Source organism: Populus trichocarpa, chromosome 13 (genome assembly GCF_000002775.5).
Source record: "Populus trichocarpa isolate Nisqually-1 chromosome 13, P.trichocarpa_v4.1, whole genome shotgun sequence".
Taxonomy (NCBI): Eukaryota; Viridiplantae; Streptophyta; class Magnoliopsida; order Malpighiales; family Salicaceae; genus Populus; species Populus trichocarpa.
Window position 1 is genome coordinate 13,846,062 of NC_037297.2, and position 16,244 is coordinate 13,862,305.

General features: G+C 41.0%; 1 long non-coding RNA gene across 1 annotated transcript in view; it reads right to left on the minus strand.

The window, feature by feature from the left end:
• Window positions 1–7,592, minus strand: part of LOC127904171 (uncharacterized) — a 98,879-nt gene extending 91,287 nt beyond the window's left edge. The window contains exon 1 of the long non-coding RNA XR_008057060.1: window positions 7,561–7,592. This is a non-coding gene — a long non-coding RNA (uncharacterized LOC127904171). The remainder of the gene's footprint in view (window positions 1–7,560) is intronic.
• Window positions 7,593–16,244: the final 8,652 nt, after the last annotated feature.

Consider the following 16,244-nt stretch of genomic DNA (forward strand, 5'->3'; position numbering starts at 1 on the left):
AATTTAAAATTAATTTTATGTGTTTTTAAATTTTTTAACATAATAATGTTAAAAATAATTTTTTTAAAATAAAAAAATTATTTCAATGTATTTTTAAATAAAAAATATTTTAAATAAAACTAACACAATATAAAATAAACTAAAAAAACAAATATAAATGATGGTGGTGTCTGTAGGTGGTGGACATGGTAAAGAATATTGTGTGGGGTATAGTGTTTTTTTTTAAAAAAGCTAAAGTGATTAAACTTTAAAATTATAGCCTATATTATAGAAAAGTCAAGAAAAGATTATGACAGTTTCTAAAAAATTTAAAATTCAATAATTGAGAGAAAACTGGGGTATTTATATTAGCTAAACTAATCAAATCCTTGTAAACCTTAACACTTAAATAAATATTATAATAAAAATAATTACGCCACACATAATAATCCAAGAAAACGTGTCATTTTAGCCTTGTAAATCTGGAAGTTGATCAAATTTGACTGATCGAGCTCAAGGCATGGGAAGGAGCCAAAAGAGGTCACTACCACCATTGAAATGAGGTCACTTCTCTCCTTATTTAACTCCGAAAGGTTGCAGCCAGGTTTGAATGGAGTTTGTGTCTCTCTAAAGCCAAAATAGCTCCCATCCACCCCTAATGGAGCCTGAAATTATGTGTTTAAGAAAAATTAATTAAAAAGTTTTACATTTCACCAATTTAAATTGAATGATTTCACTTTACAAATGGTTATTGCGGGTCGGATTTATTGATATTTATTATTTATAGAATAAAAAATTTAGATATCCATAAATTATTCATTCAAGTATCCAATGAGTATTCATTATCTATTATTATTTATTAATTAATAAAAAATAAAATAGTCCATACATATATATATATATATATATATATATATATATATTTTATGTTGATATTAAGATATTTATATATGTATTTAAAAAAATCTAAATATTCCACAAATATATTTATATAATATAAATATATGTTTCGGGTTAAGTTCAGATGGATTTCGGGTCGGTTTAACAATATTCATACTTTATCCATTATCCATCGGTTCCAAAAAATTCATATCCATTTAGGTCGGGTCGGTAATCAATCAGGTCCAGCTTAAATTGTCATCCTTAATTATGAGGTTTGGTCGTCATAAAAAAAAAAAAGGGAATTTACATTTTATGTGGTCCTCAAAGTTTTTAATCTTGGCCATTTTCATCCCTTTACTAAAAGTTTGGATACTTTAACCCATTTGCTTTAAATTTGTGATTGTTTGGGTAATTCTTTATAAATAAATCTTTATTATATATGACGGAAACGTGCTGACAGATTTTTTTTTATTAACGTGGGTGTCCGGGTCAGCTTGTGTACACCTCGACTAATCTCATGGACCCTGAAGTTAATAACTATGTAAGCTTCCAGTGACCCTGAGGTTTGTGAGACTCGAATTGGTGACCTTTAGAGAGCAAACTTAAGACCTGATCAGTTAAGTTATACCCTTTAAAGTTGTGTTAACAGATGTAATAGTATAAGTGATGGAGGGGCTTGGATAACAACAAATTGAAAGAACAAGGGTTGGTGTTCTGTCAATTCTTGTCATATATCCTCAAAAAATTGTTGTTTTGAGTGGTTAAGGAGTTTGTTTCATTCATTAATTTATAAGTTTAAATATTAAGGTTAATATTTAGAAGAAAAATATAAAATTTCTCTTAATGTACTTAGATTCAGGTGAAGATGAACTTTTAAAACACCAGATTTTTTAGTCTATAATAACTATGGAATTTTATTGATATTTGTATATGGTGGCATTTTTTGCACACAAATATATATACATAAAAAATTCAATTAATTTTATTTATACGTACATATATTTACATTATACTAAACAATTATTTTTTTAACAAAGTACAAAAAAATTAAAAGGCCAGGCAATCGCCTCCCTTCTATATCACCAAGCTCTGCCCCTGTTTATCTGAGTACATTGATGGTCTATCCCAGAAAGTTTGGAACAAGATCTATCTCACAAATAATGGTCTATTTGTATATCTCCAAGGATCTTTTCTAAAATATATATATCATGACAGCAAAGTGTAATTCCTAGCAATCAAAATAAATATTCCAGGTTAAATGCTCACCTATATAATCAAGCAAAAGGAATGCCATGATCAGACAGTGTTCTTAGTAATTGAAAAGATTCCAGGCTATTATGAAGCTTTTCACTGAATAGAAATAAATAAAGATCCAAATCCTACCAAAACAAACGATTCAATCTTCTCTTTCTAAGGTTTACGAACAGTTCCGGTAAACAAAACTATGTAGGACACCTCTTCCTTAACCATGAAGATGAAAGGATGATCTGCGATATAAAATGTCATAACCCAATTCTGGGTTATTCCCCAAAATTCATTTTTTTTTTCAAAATAAAAATAAAAAAAAATAAAATACAGGCTGCAAAATAGGCAAAAATCAATATGCAATTTTCAGAGGAAATTCAAGGCCTTTCGGCGCCCCATTGTGCCCAAAATCGGAGAAAAAATGCAAATTCAAGGTCAAATTAAATGATTATTGGACAAATTTGCATAAAAATTAAGTCCAATAACATAATTAAATTTTTAATAGGCCAATTTGATTTAATCATGGGCCAAATTAAATTTTAATTATGTTTAAGAATTAATTTGGGTCCAAATGAAGGATTTAATTAAGTGCAAGGACTTAATTATACTTTAAATGGGTCAAATTAATTTTATTTGGGGCTTAATTGGTGAAAAATTAAGTTTGGGAGCCTAATTTGGGCTTAATGGAGAAGATTGGAATTTTAAGAGACCAAATTTAATTTTTACCAAGTTAATTGATTGAAATTAGGGGCCAAATTGCAAGAACATTGAAGTTTTGGGGCCAATTAGGGGTTAAATTGACAAAATCCAAAGCCAAGGACCAAACTGCAGAGGTGCCAAACTGGAGGGGCCTAATTGACAAAATCCGGGGGGGCCAAATTGAAGAAATTGAAAGTTTAATGGTCAATTAGGGACGAAATTGCATAAATCCGAGACCAAGGACCATATTGCAAAAGGCGCGTAACTCTGGGGCCGAAGATGAAGTTACGCCGGGATTAAATTGCATCAAATCCGAAGTTTCAGGGTCAATTAGGGAATAGTATTGAACGAAATTGAAAGACGGAGGACTAAATTGAAATTCAGCAAAATTCCCTATTTTATCAAAACGGCGCCGTTTTGATCCAAAAAAAGGGGCAGGACCAGGCGACGCGTCGCCGGATACTGTTCATCTTCTTCTCCACTGAGCTGCCCGAGTGGCCGACTTCAGGCCGTGTTTTCTGCCTCGTTTGGCACCCAAATCCGACAAATCATGCGCCAAAATGTCCACCTGGAACCCCGTTATCCCGGGGAGTGGTCCGGTCGGGTCGAAAAGGTTTGAAACGACTCCGTTTATTGGCCCAAAGTGTGCACCTCGGGCAGTCTGCAAATTTGGCAGTTCGAGGTGCCCAATTTGAGCCAACGGTTTGGATCACTCAGGTCGAATCAAGGGCTGATACTTTTTCCCCATTGAAGACAAGATTGCCCTCTTTCCAGCCCTATAAATAGGAGCAATTTTCATGCTCAGAGGGGGGAGAAAAACGAGCTCAAAGTTGGCCGAAAACCAGCCTTCTGTATTTCCTGCAAACAATCCTTTTTCTGCTTTCTCTCTCCACCGTGGCCTTCAGCCACCACCACCTTCTTCACCTGGCTTCTCACCATCATCCCCACCTCCAGTGGCCATAAAACCATCTCACGTGACAGTTGCACCACTTCTCTCCCTCTCTCCTCTGTAAAAATCTTCTCCTCTGCCACCGTGACTCCTGCAGCGGCGGCGACGGCAGAGCCAGCAGAGCCAGCAGCCACCACCTTGCCCAGAAGCTCTCTTCCTTCCCAAAGGCAGCCGGGGTAGCAGCTCTTTCCTCAGCTACACCAACAGCTCCAGCCGTGAGCTTTCCTTCTCCTTTGCAGGACTCTGCTCCTTCTTCTTCCAGCCGGGACCAGTGCACGCCGCCGTCCTCGCCGCCTCCAGTCGCACCGCGCACCACCAGCCAGGCCGCCAACTCCCTCCACGCCAGGTAATTCTCTCCTCCCCTTCCCCTTCTTCTTCGCCGTCTCTGTTCACTGAGTGAACAGTGGACGTGAATTATAATTCACGTCCTACTGTTCACGCATGAACAGTGGACGTGAATTATAATTCATGTCTACTGTTCATGCAGTGTATTATATCTTTTTCTTTATCTTTTTTTTTCAGAAAAAAAACAATTTCAAAAATATAAAAAAAAATCAAAAAAATTCAAAAAATCATTTAAAAAAAACTTGTGACTGTCTTAAATATTTTTCTGCCAAGTTTGCTTAATATTGGATTGTATACTTACATTGTAAGATACAAGTCCGGTATTAAAATACCCGGTTTTCTCCGAAATATTTAAAAAAAATTCAAAAAAAGAAAAAATATTTTATTGCATACGGCCAAGTCCTAAAGAATTTTCCAAGCATGTTTTCAGAAAAAATTGCATCTTTTTCACGTTTTAAAAATCCAAAAAATGGATATCATAACTAGTTTATGATCATTCGTTAGGGTTTGGCCAAAATATCAAAAACCTTTTTTTTAACTCTTTTTTTTCAGGATCCAGGTGTAGACTTTAATATTTGTGGGGTGTAAAATTACACGATAAAGTACACCCTCGGGTATTAAAGATACAAGGGGTAAATAAATGCAATCCTAAAATTTAGACTTTAGAACGGTTATGATTTAACCCAATAAGGTAGAGACTCCTTCACGAAGGGAGATCTGCCTTGAACCTTAGAAAAGACCAACGAATAGAAACTCGACCTAGAAAAAAATAATCAAACAACAATGCAGCTTACCTTAGGTAGGGTGCACTGGGGGTGATGCGTCTTCCCCTTGCACAACCAGTCCCTTACTCAGACTCTCGCAGACCATAGGTTCCTAGTGACCATAATACTAGGTGGCGACTCCAAAGAACCAAGCAAAACACAAATAATAAATAATCGCCAGCGGACGCCGCGCGGATTTTGACGTGCGACAGAATGGCGACTCCACTGGGGACAACCATGTCTGGTCGGACTAAGCATTGATTGTTTGATTGTTTTCTTTTGTTGGTTTTTAATTTTAGCTTGCATTTCTACTGCTTTAGCATGCATTTTAATTTTACTGAATAAACCCAATTCTAGGTTAGGTGGGGAGTAGCGGTCTGCCTCATGACTTTCAGTCGGGGTTCAGATTCGTGAAACATCCAACTATGAACTGAGTGTTTACTCGGTAATGGCAGTCACAATGTGTCCCAACCATTCCTTGTAAACCCCTATACTGCCTTCACGTGAGGTGGTCACTGGGCAGTTCATAGACCCTTTTGAAGACTAGGTAGAAAGCCTACCCATCATGTAATGACCTAAAATATTCCTTTAGAGCGTGAACCCCTTTACATATTCATTTTGCTTGGGTTTTTGCCAGTCATACCCAATGTACCTACATTTGCATCCACACACATACATCCATCCATTGTAAATAACATACATACATGCGCCAGGTTGAAATATAGGTCCCCAAAGCGCCTATAACACCCGACTCTGAACACAAAACATGGAAGGTGAAGAGCGTGCTCACCGTGACGCCCATTTCCAAGAAGAGTTAGAATCTCTGAAAGTAAGCGTGGCTCGCCTCACTAGCTTACTCGAGCAAACACTTAGAAATGCCTCTGGTGAAGGTCCTTCCAACCGACCTGCTATTTTTGTTCAGCCTCCAACAACAGCTCAACCCGAAGAAACAATGAGTGAACATGGTCATGAACCTCCACACATTCCAGCTTTTGTGCACTCAATGCCACCAGCACCAACCCCCGCAGTCATAGATGCATTTGCCAATGAGTCCCACAAGACCAAGTCATCTGATGACATTGATAAGATGGCAGCGCTAGAAGCCCGAATCAGAGCCATTGAGAGGGTAGACTTGTACGATCCAGTACGAGCAATAGAAATGTGTTTGGTCCCAAATGTGGTTGTCCCGAAGAAGTTTCGTGTTCCTGAATTCGTCAAATATACTGGAACACAATGCCCCATGACTCATCTCAAATCCTACTGTAACAAAATGGCAGAAGTAGTATATGATGAAAAACTACTGATGCATTTTTTCCAAGATAGCTTAAGTGGGGCGGCATTAAACTGGTACATGAGATTGGACAACACCAAGATCCAAAAATGGAAAGACTTGGTGGATGCTTTTGTCAAGCAATACAAGTATAATATGGACATCACTCCTGACAGAACTAGTTTGTCCAACCTAGAGAAAAGGGATAAGGAAAGCATAAGGGAATATGCTCAAAGGTGGAGAGACCTAGCTGCTCAAGTACATCCTCCACTCCTGGATAAAGAGATGGTCACTCTATTTGCCAACACGCTCAAGGACCCATACTACGAGCATGTGATTGGTAGTTCGGCCCAACAATTTACTGACGCTGTGGCAGTAGCTGAACGCATAGAGCAAGGAGTAAAGAGTGGTAGAATCTATGTATCTGTGGAGAAAAGGGGCTTTGAAGGTAAAAAGAAAGAGGTCGACTATGTTGAAAGTGGATATAGGGGTAGGAAGAACCCATTCCAGAACTATCACACTCCATCCCCTTCACCCCAAATTTCTAACATCAATCTCAGCCCTACATTCCTCACAAGAAAACCTGAGCCTCAAACCAAACACCAAAGAGTCCAAGAGCAACTACCTCCATTACCGTTGCCCTTAAATGAGATGTACCAAAAGCTACTGAGCAGCGGGCATATAGCTCCAGAACCTTTGACACCTTTGCAACCACCTTACCCCAACTGGTACAAGCCCGACCTCACTTGCGAGTATCATGCTGGTGCCGCGGGACACAACATTCATACTTGCAGTGCCTTTAAGAAGAGGCTCATGCATTTGATTAAAGCTGGATGGGTAACCTTCGAAGGAACTCCAAACGTGAGTTCGAACCCTTTACCCAATCATGCTTCAGGTACTGGGTCAGTGAATGCACTAGAGGGGGAATGCTCTGGAAACCTCAAAGCACCGATGGCAAGAGCAAAGTGTGAAGAAGGCAATGTGCACTCTCAAGGATAGAGGACAAAGTTCTGCTATAGAATGGGAAGATGGAGCCTACCCAATTATTTCCTTTTGTTTGATCATGTCTGTTTCAACCTGTTTTAGTCTTATTAGCAATTTAGCTCATAATGCCATAAGACTTTCTCTGTCAAATGAGCATTTCCTGTTAATAAAATCATGTGTTTTCCTGTGTTCATGACATGCCTTCATTTTTTTGCTGTTTCATGCAAATAACACATTGAACATAACCTTTAAACGTGAAACCATTGCGCCAAGAATCGTTGGGCGTGTTTCCCCTTTCTTCCAAAACTATGCATGTTTTCACAAGGATTTTTGGGAAATCAAAGTTTAGTACAAAAACAGAAATCATGTTGGTGTTTGTTCAAACAAACAAGTTCTGAAAATTCAGGTGATTCCTTAGAAAGGTAACCATACACCAAGAAAACCCAAAAAAAAAAAAAAAAAAAAAAAAACACAATGAAGTGACTCCAAAAGCTGAGTTTTATTTGCATGAATCACTCTGCATACTCGTATGAAAGCAAGGCTTACCGATCCTAAGTGCATGCATTTGAGATGAAGAAAGGCCATCTTTGATAATCCTTTCACAAGGCTAAAATATATCCTTTGCAGTCCCCTTTTGAACCTGGTAGTGTTTTTTGGAAATAACCTTGACTAGGATCACACCCTACACTGGGGGCAAGTGCTAAAAAATCCTTAATGATTGAAAGTGCCCACACAGTACTGGGGGGCATAAAAAGTCTTCAACGATGAAAGTGCCCAAACAATACTGGGGGGCATAAAAGAAAATTCTCAATCATCGAAGGTGCCCATACAAAGCTGGGGGGCATGAAGAAAAATCCAAAGGATCCAAAATTTTGAGCATAAAAAAAAAAAGAAGTCAATGCGATGATGCTCAAGACCAAATGAAGAAAACAAAGAGAAAAAGCCTGAGCCCAACATTGGGGGGCACCGTGGACAATTTTACAAATCAATTCCAAGGTCCAGAAATGTATGAACAAAAAAGGTCAGGATACAAGCACAAGTGATCCTTAGTCTTGAAATCCCTTAAACACCTTTTGAGCTTGTAAAATATCCTTTTCTTCATAGCCAAGAGCCCAAGCCTACATTACGTGCCTAATCAAGCCCTTTCTGATCAAAGGCGAGGAATCTGGATCGGTAGGCAGTGCTTTCTCATGCGAAACAAAATCATTATTCATGCAAATAAAATGAATGCTTTGAAAAACGGTTCTCATTAACCCTCAAATTGAAATTTAAACCTTTTTGTGACCAACCAGATGTCACTTCGTGTTCTTCACATTTTCGTTGAAACACGGTTCTCATTAACCCTCAAATTGAAATTTCAACCTTCTTGTGACCAACCAAATGTCACTTCATATTTTTCATCAAAAAATCAAAACAAAACGTTTTGATCACATCTGAAAACCTCTCCATAGGAATCATTTGAATTTCTTCAGAATGAGTCTGCTTTGAATCGATGTCAAAATGATTTCTGTTTGTGGAAAAGCTTTGAAATTCCAAAAATTCTGCATGAAAACAACTCCTTGTAAATAACCAAACCTTCCTTCATATAGCCTCATCCCCAAACCTGATTTGAATACTTGCGGGCATGATCAAGCTAGGGGCAATCAAAAACATCTAGTAGAGTTGGCTCCATGATTCCCTTTCTAAGAAACTATTGGGCAAAATTGGCAACTCTTGAGATAAAGGGGGGAGGACAAAGAAGTATGATGATATCAAGTCCTTCCAAGTGGTCAAGATCACAAAATATGACTCGAGTAAGCAAGAGCGAAAAGAGCCATCGAAGCTTGCTATTAGAGACTCAAACTTTTGAGAAAATGAGAACTCCATGAAGAAAAGAGAACTCCATGTAGAAAAGGGAACTCCATGAAGAAAGGGGACCTGCATTTCTCAGGTAAGTATACATGCATATTGATCATGATACATTACTTTCATCCTTGACAGATCAGTGTCTCACCATCACCTTCCTTTTTAGTGGGCCTTCGAGCCCTCACACCATAGGTAGTGTGTTTTCTAACCTTGCCTCCTTTTTAATGCTCCTTCGAGCCATCAACCACCTTAGGTAGTGAGTTTTCCAACCATACCTCCTTCTTAATGTGCCTTCGAGCCATCAACCATCTTAGGTAGTGAGTTTTCTAACCATACCTCCTCTTTTAATGTGCCTTCGAGCCCTCGCACCTTAGGTAGTGTGTTTTCCAACCATGCCTCCTTTTTAATGTGCCTTCGAGCCATCACACCTTAGGTAGCGTGTTTTCCTAACCCTGCCTCCTTTTTAATGTGCCTTCGAGCCATCAACCATCTTAGGTAGTGAGTTTTCTAACCATACCTCCTCTTTTAATGTGCCTTCGAGCCCTCGCACCTTAGGTAGTGTGTTTTCCAACCATGCCTCCTTTTTAATGTGCCTTCGAGCCATCACACCTTAGGTAGCGTGTTTTCCTAACCCTGCCTCCTTTTTAATGCTCCTTCGAGCCATCAACCACCTTAGGTAGTGAGTTTTCTAACCATACCTCCTCTTTTAAGTGCGCCTTAGAGCCAACAATCACCTTAGGTAGTGTGTTTTCTAACCATACCTCCTTTTTAATGTGCCTTCGAGCAATCACACCTTAGGTAGCGTGTTTTCCAACCCTGCCTCCTTTTTTTGAATGTGCCTTCGAGCCCTCACCTCTTAGGTAGTGCGTTGTCCAACCCTGCCTCTTTTTAAGAGCTCTTTCGAGTCCTAACCTTAGGTAGTGTGTCTTTCTAACCCTACCTCCTTTCGAGTGCGCTTTCTAACCCTCAAGAGGATTCATCATTCCTCAACAAGATGAGTCGATCATATCTCATCCTTGTTTTTCTTCTTTACAATGCTTACTATCTAAAGTCTCTTACGAGACTTTCTATCATAAGCATTGTAAAGAGGGGGGCAACTGTCATAACCCAATTCTGGGTTATTCCCCAAAATTCATTTTTTTTTTCAAAATAAAAATAAAAAAAATAAAATACAGGCTGCAAAATAGGCAAAAATCAATATGCAATTTTCAGAGGAAATTCAAGGCCTTTCGGCGCCCCATTGTGCCCAAAATCGGAGAAAAAATGCAAATTCAAGGTCAAATTAAATGATTATTGGACAAATTTGCATAAAAATTAAGTCCAATAACATAATTAAATTTTTAATAGGCCAATTTGATTTAATCATGGGCCAAATTAAATTTTAATTATGTTTAAGAATTAATTTGGGTCCAAATGAAGGATTTAATTAAGTGCAAGGACTTAATTATACTTTAAATGGGTCAAATTAATTTTATTTGGGGCTTAATTGGTGAAAAATTAAGTTTGGGAGCCTAATTTGGGCTTAATGGAGAAGATTGGAATTTTAAGAGACCAAATTTAATTTTTACCAAGTTAATTGATTGAAATTAGGGGCCAAATTGCAAGAAAATTGAAGTTTTGGGGCCAATTAGGGGTTAAATTGACAAAATCCAAAGCCAAGGACCAAACTGCAGAGGCGCCAAACTGGAGGGGCCTAATTGACAAAATCCGGGGGGGCTAAATTGAAGAAATTGAAAGTTTAATGGTCAATTAGGGACGAAATTGCATAAATCCGAGACCAAGGACCATATTGCAAAAGGCGCGTAACTCTGGGGCCGAAGATGAAGTTACGCCGGGATTAAATTGCATCAAATCCGAAGTTTCAGGGTCAATTAGGGAATAGTATTGAACGAAATTGAAAGACGGAGGACTAAATTGAAATTCAGCAAAATTCCCTATTTTATCAAAACGGCGCCGTTTTGATCCAAAAAAAGGGGCAGGACCAGGCGACGCGTCGCCGGATACTGTTCATCTTCTTCTCCACTGAGCTGCCCGAGTGGCCGACTTCAGGCCGTGTTTTCTGCCTCGTTTGGCACCCAAATCCGACAAAGCATGCGCCAAAATGTCCACCTGGAACCCCGTTATCCCGGGGAGTGGTCCGGTCGGGTCGAAAAGGTTTGAAACGACTCCGTTTATTGGCCCAAAGTGTGCACCTCGGGCAGTCTGCAAATTTGGCAGTTCGAGGTGCCCAATTTGAGCCAACGGTTTGGATCACTCAGGTCGAATCAAGGGCTGATACTTTTTCCCCATTGAAGACAAGATTGCCCTCTTTCCAGCCCTATAAATAGGAGCAATTTTCATGCTCAGAGGGGGGAGAAAAACGAGCTCAAAGTTGGCCGAAAACCAGCCTTCTGTATTTCCTGCAAACAATCCTTTTTCTGCTTTCTCTCTCCACCGTGGCCTTCAGCCACCACCACCTTCTTCACCTGGCTTCTCACCATCATCCCCACCTCCAGTGGCCATAAAACCATCTCACGTGACAGTTGCACCACTTCTCTCCCTCTCTCCTCTGTAAAAATCTTCTCCTCTGCCACCGTGACTCCTGCAGCGGCGGCGACGGCAGAGCCAGCAGCCACCACCTTGCCCAGAAGCTCTCTTCCTTCCCAAAGGCAGCCGGGGTAGCAGCTCTTTCCTCAGCTACACCAACAGCTCCAGCCGTGAGCTTTCCTTCTCCTTTGCAGGACTCTGCTCCTTCTTCTTCCAGCCGGGACCAGTGCACGCCGCCGTCCTCGCCGCCTCCAGTCGCACCGCGCACCACCAGCCAGGCCGCCAACTCCCTCCACGCCAGGTAATTCTCTCCTCCCCTTCCCCTTCTTCTTCGCCGTCTCTGTTCACTGAGTGAACAGTGGACGTGAATTATAATTCACGTCCTACTGTTCACGCATGAACAGTGGACGTGAATTATAATTCATGTCTACTGTTCATGCAGTGTATTATATCTTTTTCTTTATCTTTTTTTTTCAGAAAAAAAAACAATTTCAAAAACATAAAAAAAAATCAAAAAAATTCAAAAAATCATTTAAAAAAAACTTGTGACTGTCTTAAATATTTTTCTGCCAAGTTTGCTTAATATTGGATTGTATACTTACATTGTAAGATACAAGTCCGGTATTAAAATACCCGGTTTTCTCCGAAATATTTAAAAAAAATTCAAAAAAAGAAAAAATATTTTATTGCATACGGCCAAGTCCTAAAGAATTTTCCAAGCATGTTTTCAGAAAAAATTGCATCTTTTTCACGTTTTAAAAATCCAAAAAATGGATATCATAACTAGTTTATGATCATTCGTTAGGGTTTGGCCAAAATATCAAAAACCTTTTTTTTAACTCTTTTTTTTCAGGATCCAGGTGTAGACTTTAATATTTGTGGGGTGTAAAATTACACGATAAAGTACACCCTCGGGTATTAAAGATACAAGGGGTAAATAAATGCAATCCTAAAATTTAGACTTTAGAACGGTTATGATTTAACCCAATAAGGTAGAGACTCCTTCACGAAGGGAGATCTGCCTTGAACCTTAGAAAAGACCAACGAATAGAAACTCGACCTAGAAAAAAATAATCAAACAACAATGCAGCTTACCTTAGGTAGGGTGCACTGGGGGTGATGCGTCTTCCCCTTGCACAACCAGTCCCTTACTCAGACTCTCGCAGACCATAGGTTCCTAGTGACCATAATACTAGGTGGCGACTCCAAAGAACCAAGCAAAACACAAATAATAAATAATCGCCAGCGGACGCCGCGCGGATTTTGACGTGCGACATAAAACATGGAAGTGGAAGAGGTGGCAGCCACCAATGTTGACAACAAAGCAAGAACAGCTGCCATGAAATGCCTATAAATAGAGGCATTATGTGAGAGCAAAATGCGTGAGAGAACGTGAGTGCAGTAGAGAGATCAAGAGAGAAAGAGAGGCTGCAATGGCAGCAGCCTTGCTGCCATTGCAGCAGCTGCAAGTGCAGCAAAAATAAGTTGATGAGTTGAGTAGAGTGGATGTAATCCTCCTCCTCTACATGTATGTATTGTAACCCTTTCTCTATCTCTAATACAATGACTCTCTCCCGTGGATGTAGGCGGTTTTGCCGAACCACGTTAAATATTGTGTGTCAGTGTGCTTTACCCTCCGTTTGAGCAATTATCAGTACATCCCCAGTCGGAAATCCCCAACAATTGGTATCAGAGCACATGGTTTAAAGGGGTGTTTGATTTTGCTCAAAAATGAAAGTTGTCAAAATTATGTTTTGACCATACCACTGTGTAGAGGAGGAAGAGACGAAGCCACTGTTGAAAACCGCGTCGAAATCGGACGTCGGAAACGTCCACACGCGCCGTCAGGGTGGCTGGCCACGCGCACAGACGCGCGCCACGCGTCACACGCGTCTTCCTCACCCGAATGACCTGACCCGACCCGAATACCAGACGACCCGACCCACGCGACAGACCCGGAAAAGGATGACGTCATCATGACGTCATGATGACGCTAGTATACCCAGTCAGCATGCCACGTAAGCGTCCAGTCAGCATGCCACGTAAGCGTCCAGTCAGCAGACACGTCGGCATACGGGTCCCACCTGCCACGTCACCAGACGCAAGCCGAGCGGAGCCGAGCCGAGTTGAGCCGAGCCGTTTCTGAGCCGAGCCGAGCCGCGAGCCGAGGGATAAATTCTGTGCAGCGGAGTCTACATGCAACCGGTTCTGAGATTGAATCTGGGCTGTTGATCTGGCCAGAATTGTTTTGATCAAATCTTAGCCGTCTGAAGTGCGATTTGGACGATTTCAGACTTGTTTCCAGCTAATTTGATCGTTCCGGATGCAATGGTACGGTCCGATCGTTGAGATTTGAGACCAAAAATGGCGGTGGTAAATTAACAAAAGAGATTGCCCGATCAGGAGGCATCTGAAGGTCATCATGGTGGTCGATGGAGATGAAGAGGAAGAACGTGCACATGTTTACCCAATTACATGTGCTGAACTGCTAAGTGGGGAGAATTTTAACTACCTTGAAGGAAGGCAAAATTGGGACACTCTGGACACCCGATCAAGTGGACAATTAGAGGTGTTGAGTGGAAATTGACAAAGACCAATCTTGACGAATCTAAGAACTGGTAGTCTCGCCAGATATTGAGAAATGATGTATTAAACCAGTATATTCCAGATCACTTGTAAAGGAAAGCCGCAACAAAGCTAGCAAATGGTTGTATATACGGAAAGACAGTACGGTGGATAGATATGGCCTAAGAAGTTCTGTCTAGGAGATTGGGTTTTAAGCGGGACCAGTGTGACCCCTCCAATCTTTCCTGGGAACTTGCTTAGTGGAAGGATTATCCATACGGTACTATTTTCGTATATATAGCAGTTTGTAATGAAATGGTTGAAGACTAGCAGGATGACGGCACAAGGGAACAGTTGGGTTCCGAATGATCAAGGATATGATAAAGTGGTGATTTCTCCAAAGAAGTTAGATTCGGTGACTGTGATTTCTCGAAGGGAGAATTGATGAAGACCCTGATAATGGAAGAGAAATACAGCAAGGGGATAAAGATTGGCACCCTATTTTTGACTTGGACAGGTGTTGTGACAGGATGAGCTGGTGTCAAACATAAGCAAGGAATAGGGAGAAATCTGGAGAGCAAAAATTGCACGAGGGCACACGGAGATTGTGCAGAGGTACCTGTAGGATCCAACGAGGTACCGTAATGAGACAACAGGTGCAAGGAGAAGAAGTGTTCCCAGATGAAGCTCAGAGCAGAGACTGTTAAAGTTTGTACAACAGGAAGTCTCTTATGCTCTTAATGAAGACAACAGGCGAAGACCTTTCCAATGCATGCAAGCATGGAAAGAGAGCTGTTGTAGAGGCACCTAATTGAGGGGGTGCAAACGCCTGTGATAAAAGGTGACCGTCTATGATTAAAGGCGAAGACACCAAAGAGAGTTGGTGTAGGTGGAGCTGTCAAGCAGAAAGGCGTAGAAGCTCCAAACATAGAAATCGAGGTGGAGGATTGCGAGGAGTATACCGCAAGTTTCTCTTTCTATGTAATCAGTGGCAGTTATCTCTCCCATAATGCACATGGCGGTAGAGAATTTTGGAGCCACTTTGAAGCATCTCAGCTGAAGGAGGATGCGACCGCCCCATGACAACGGGCGAAGACACCTTAGATGGAAGGTGTGTAAGGGCCATGATATGAGCCCAAGATTAGACCGCCGCATAACGACGAGCGGAGACACCTAAGGAGAAGGTGTGTGGGCCACGATAGGAGCCCAAGTTCAGAACAACCCCAGAGCCAATGTGATGGCTGGATATGAGTGGACAGATGGATAGCCAATGAAGTGGCTATGATGAGTATGAAGACAAATGCAGGATTGACTTTCATGGATATTGCCCCCATGCTAAAGATCAATGAGCTAGAAGACATTTGCCTTGGACAATAAGTGGATGACTTGTGGAGCATTAAGACGCGGCTGCTATGAAGAAGCAGAAGGGCATGCGCAGGTTCCGAGAACGAGTTGACTCTTGTCAAGGTGGTGAGCTCGGTAATGGCATTGTAATACTCAGAGTATGAAGACAGATATGGATCAACCTTTAATGGGCTGCCCCCATGGTTAAAGGTGGAGAGCTACCTGGACTCTTACGACTAAGAGCGAGAGACTCACGGAGAAGTAAGGCGTGGTTCCTAGGATGGAACAGAGGGCAGACGCAACTCCTGGATGAGTAGACTCTTGGAAGAGTGGTGAGCTCGTGATCATATTGAGATACTCAGATAATGACTGTCGCACTTGGGAATATTCCGTTTGAGGGGGTGTTGTAAGCCTTGGTGTAAGGCTTGATGATTCATTCCGGACCGAGCATGGTTGATACGCTCGAAGGGGAATGTTGTGTCCCAGAGACAAGCGTTAACACTCTTCAGATGTGATGTGGCAGACCATCTGGTTGTAGTGATCCTTTTGTGTGAGAAAAGGTGTGCTTTGGTGACTCTGGTGATTGAAAGGTTTGGCGAGTACCTGTAAACTTGGCCACAAATGCTCTCAGAATGGTAAGCTTGAAAGAGCTGCAGAATGCAAGCTTGTGCTGAAGAAGCAAGAGGACAGTTGCCCCACATGAATGGCAAAGGGGGTGATTGTTGGGTTGTTTCCATTGCATGTGCACCCATCCAAGATGTCAAAGGTTGGCAGCCACCATTGTTGAATGAGCTGGAGTTTGGCAGCCACCAATGTTGACAACAAAGCAAGAACAGCTGCCATGAAA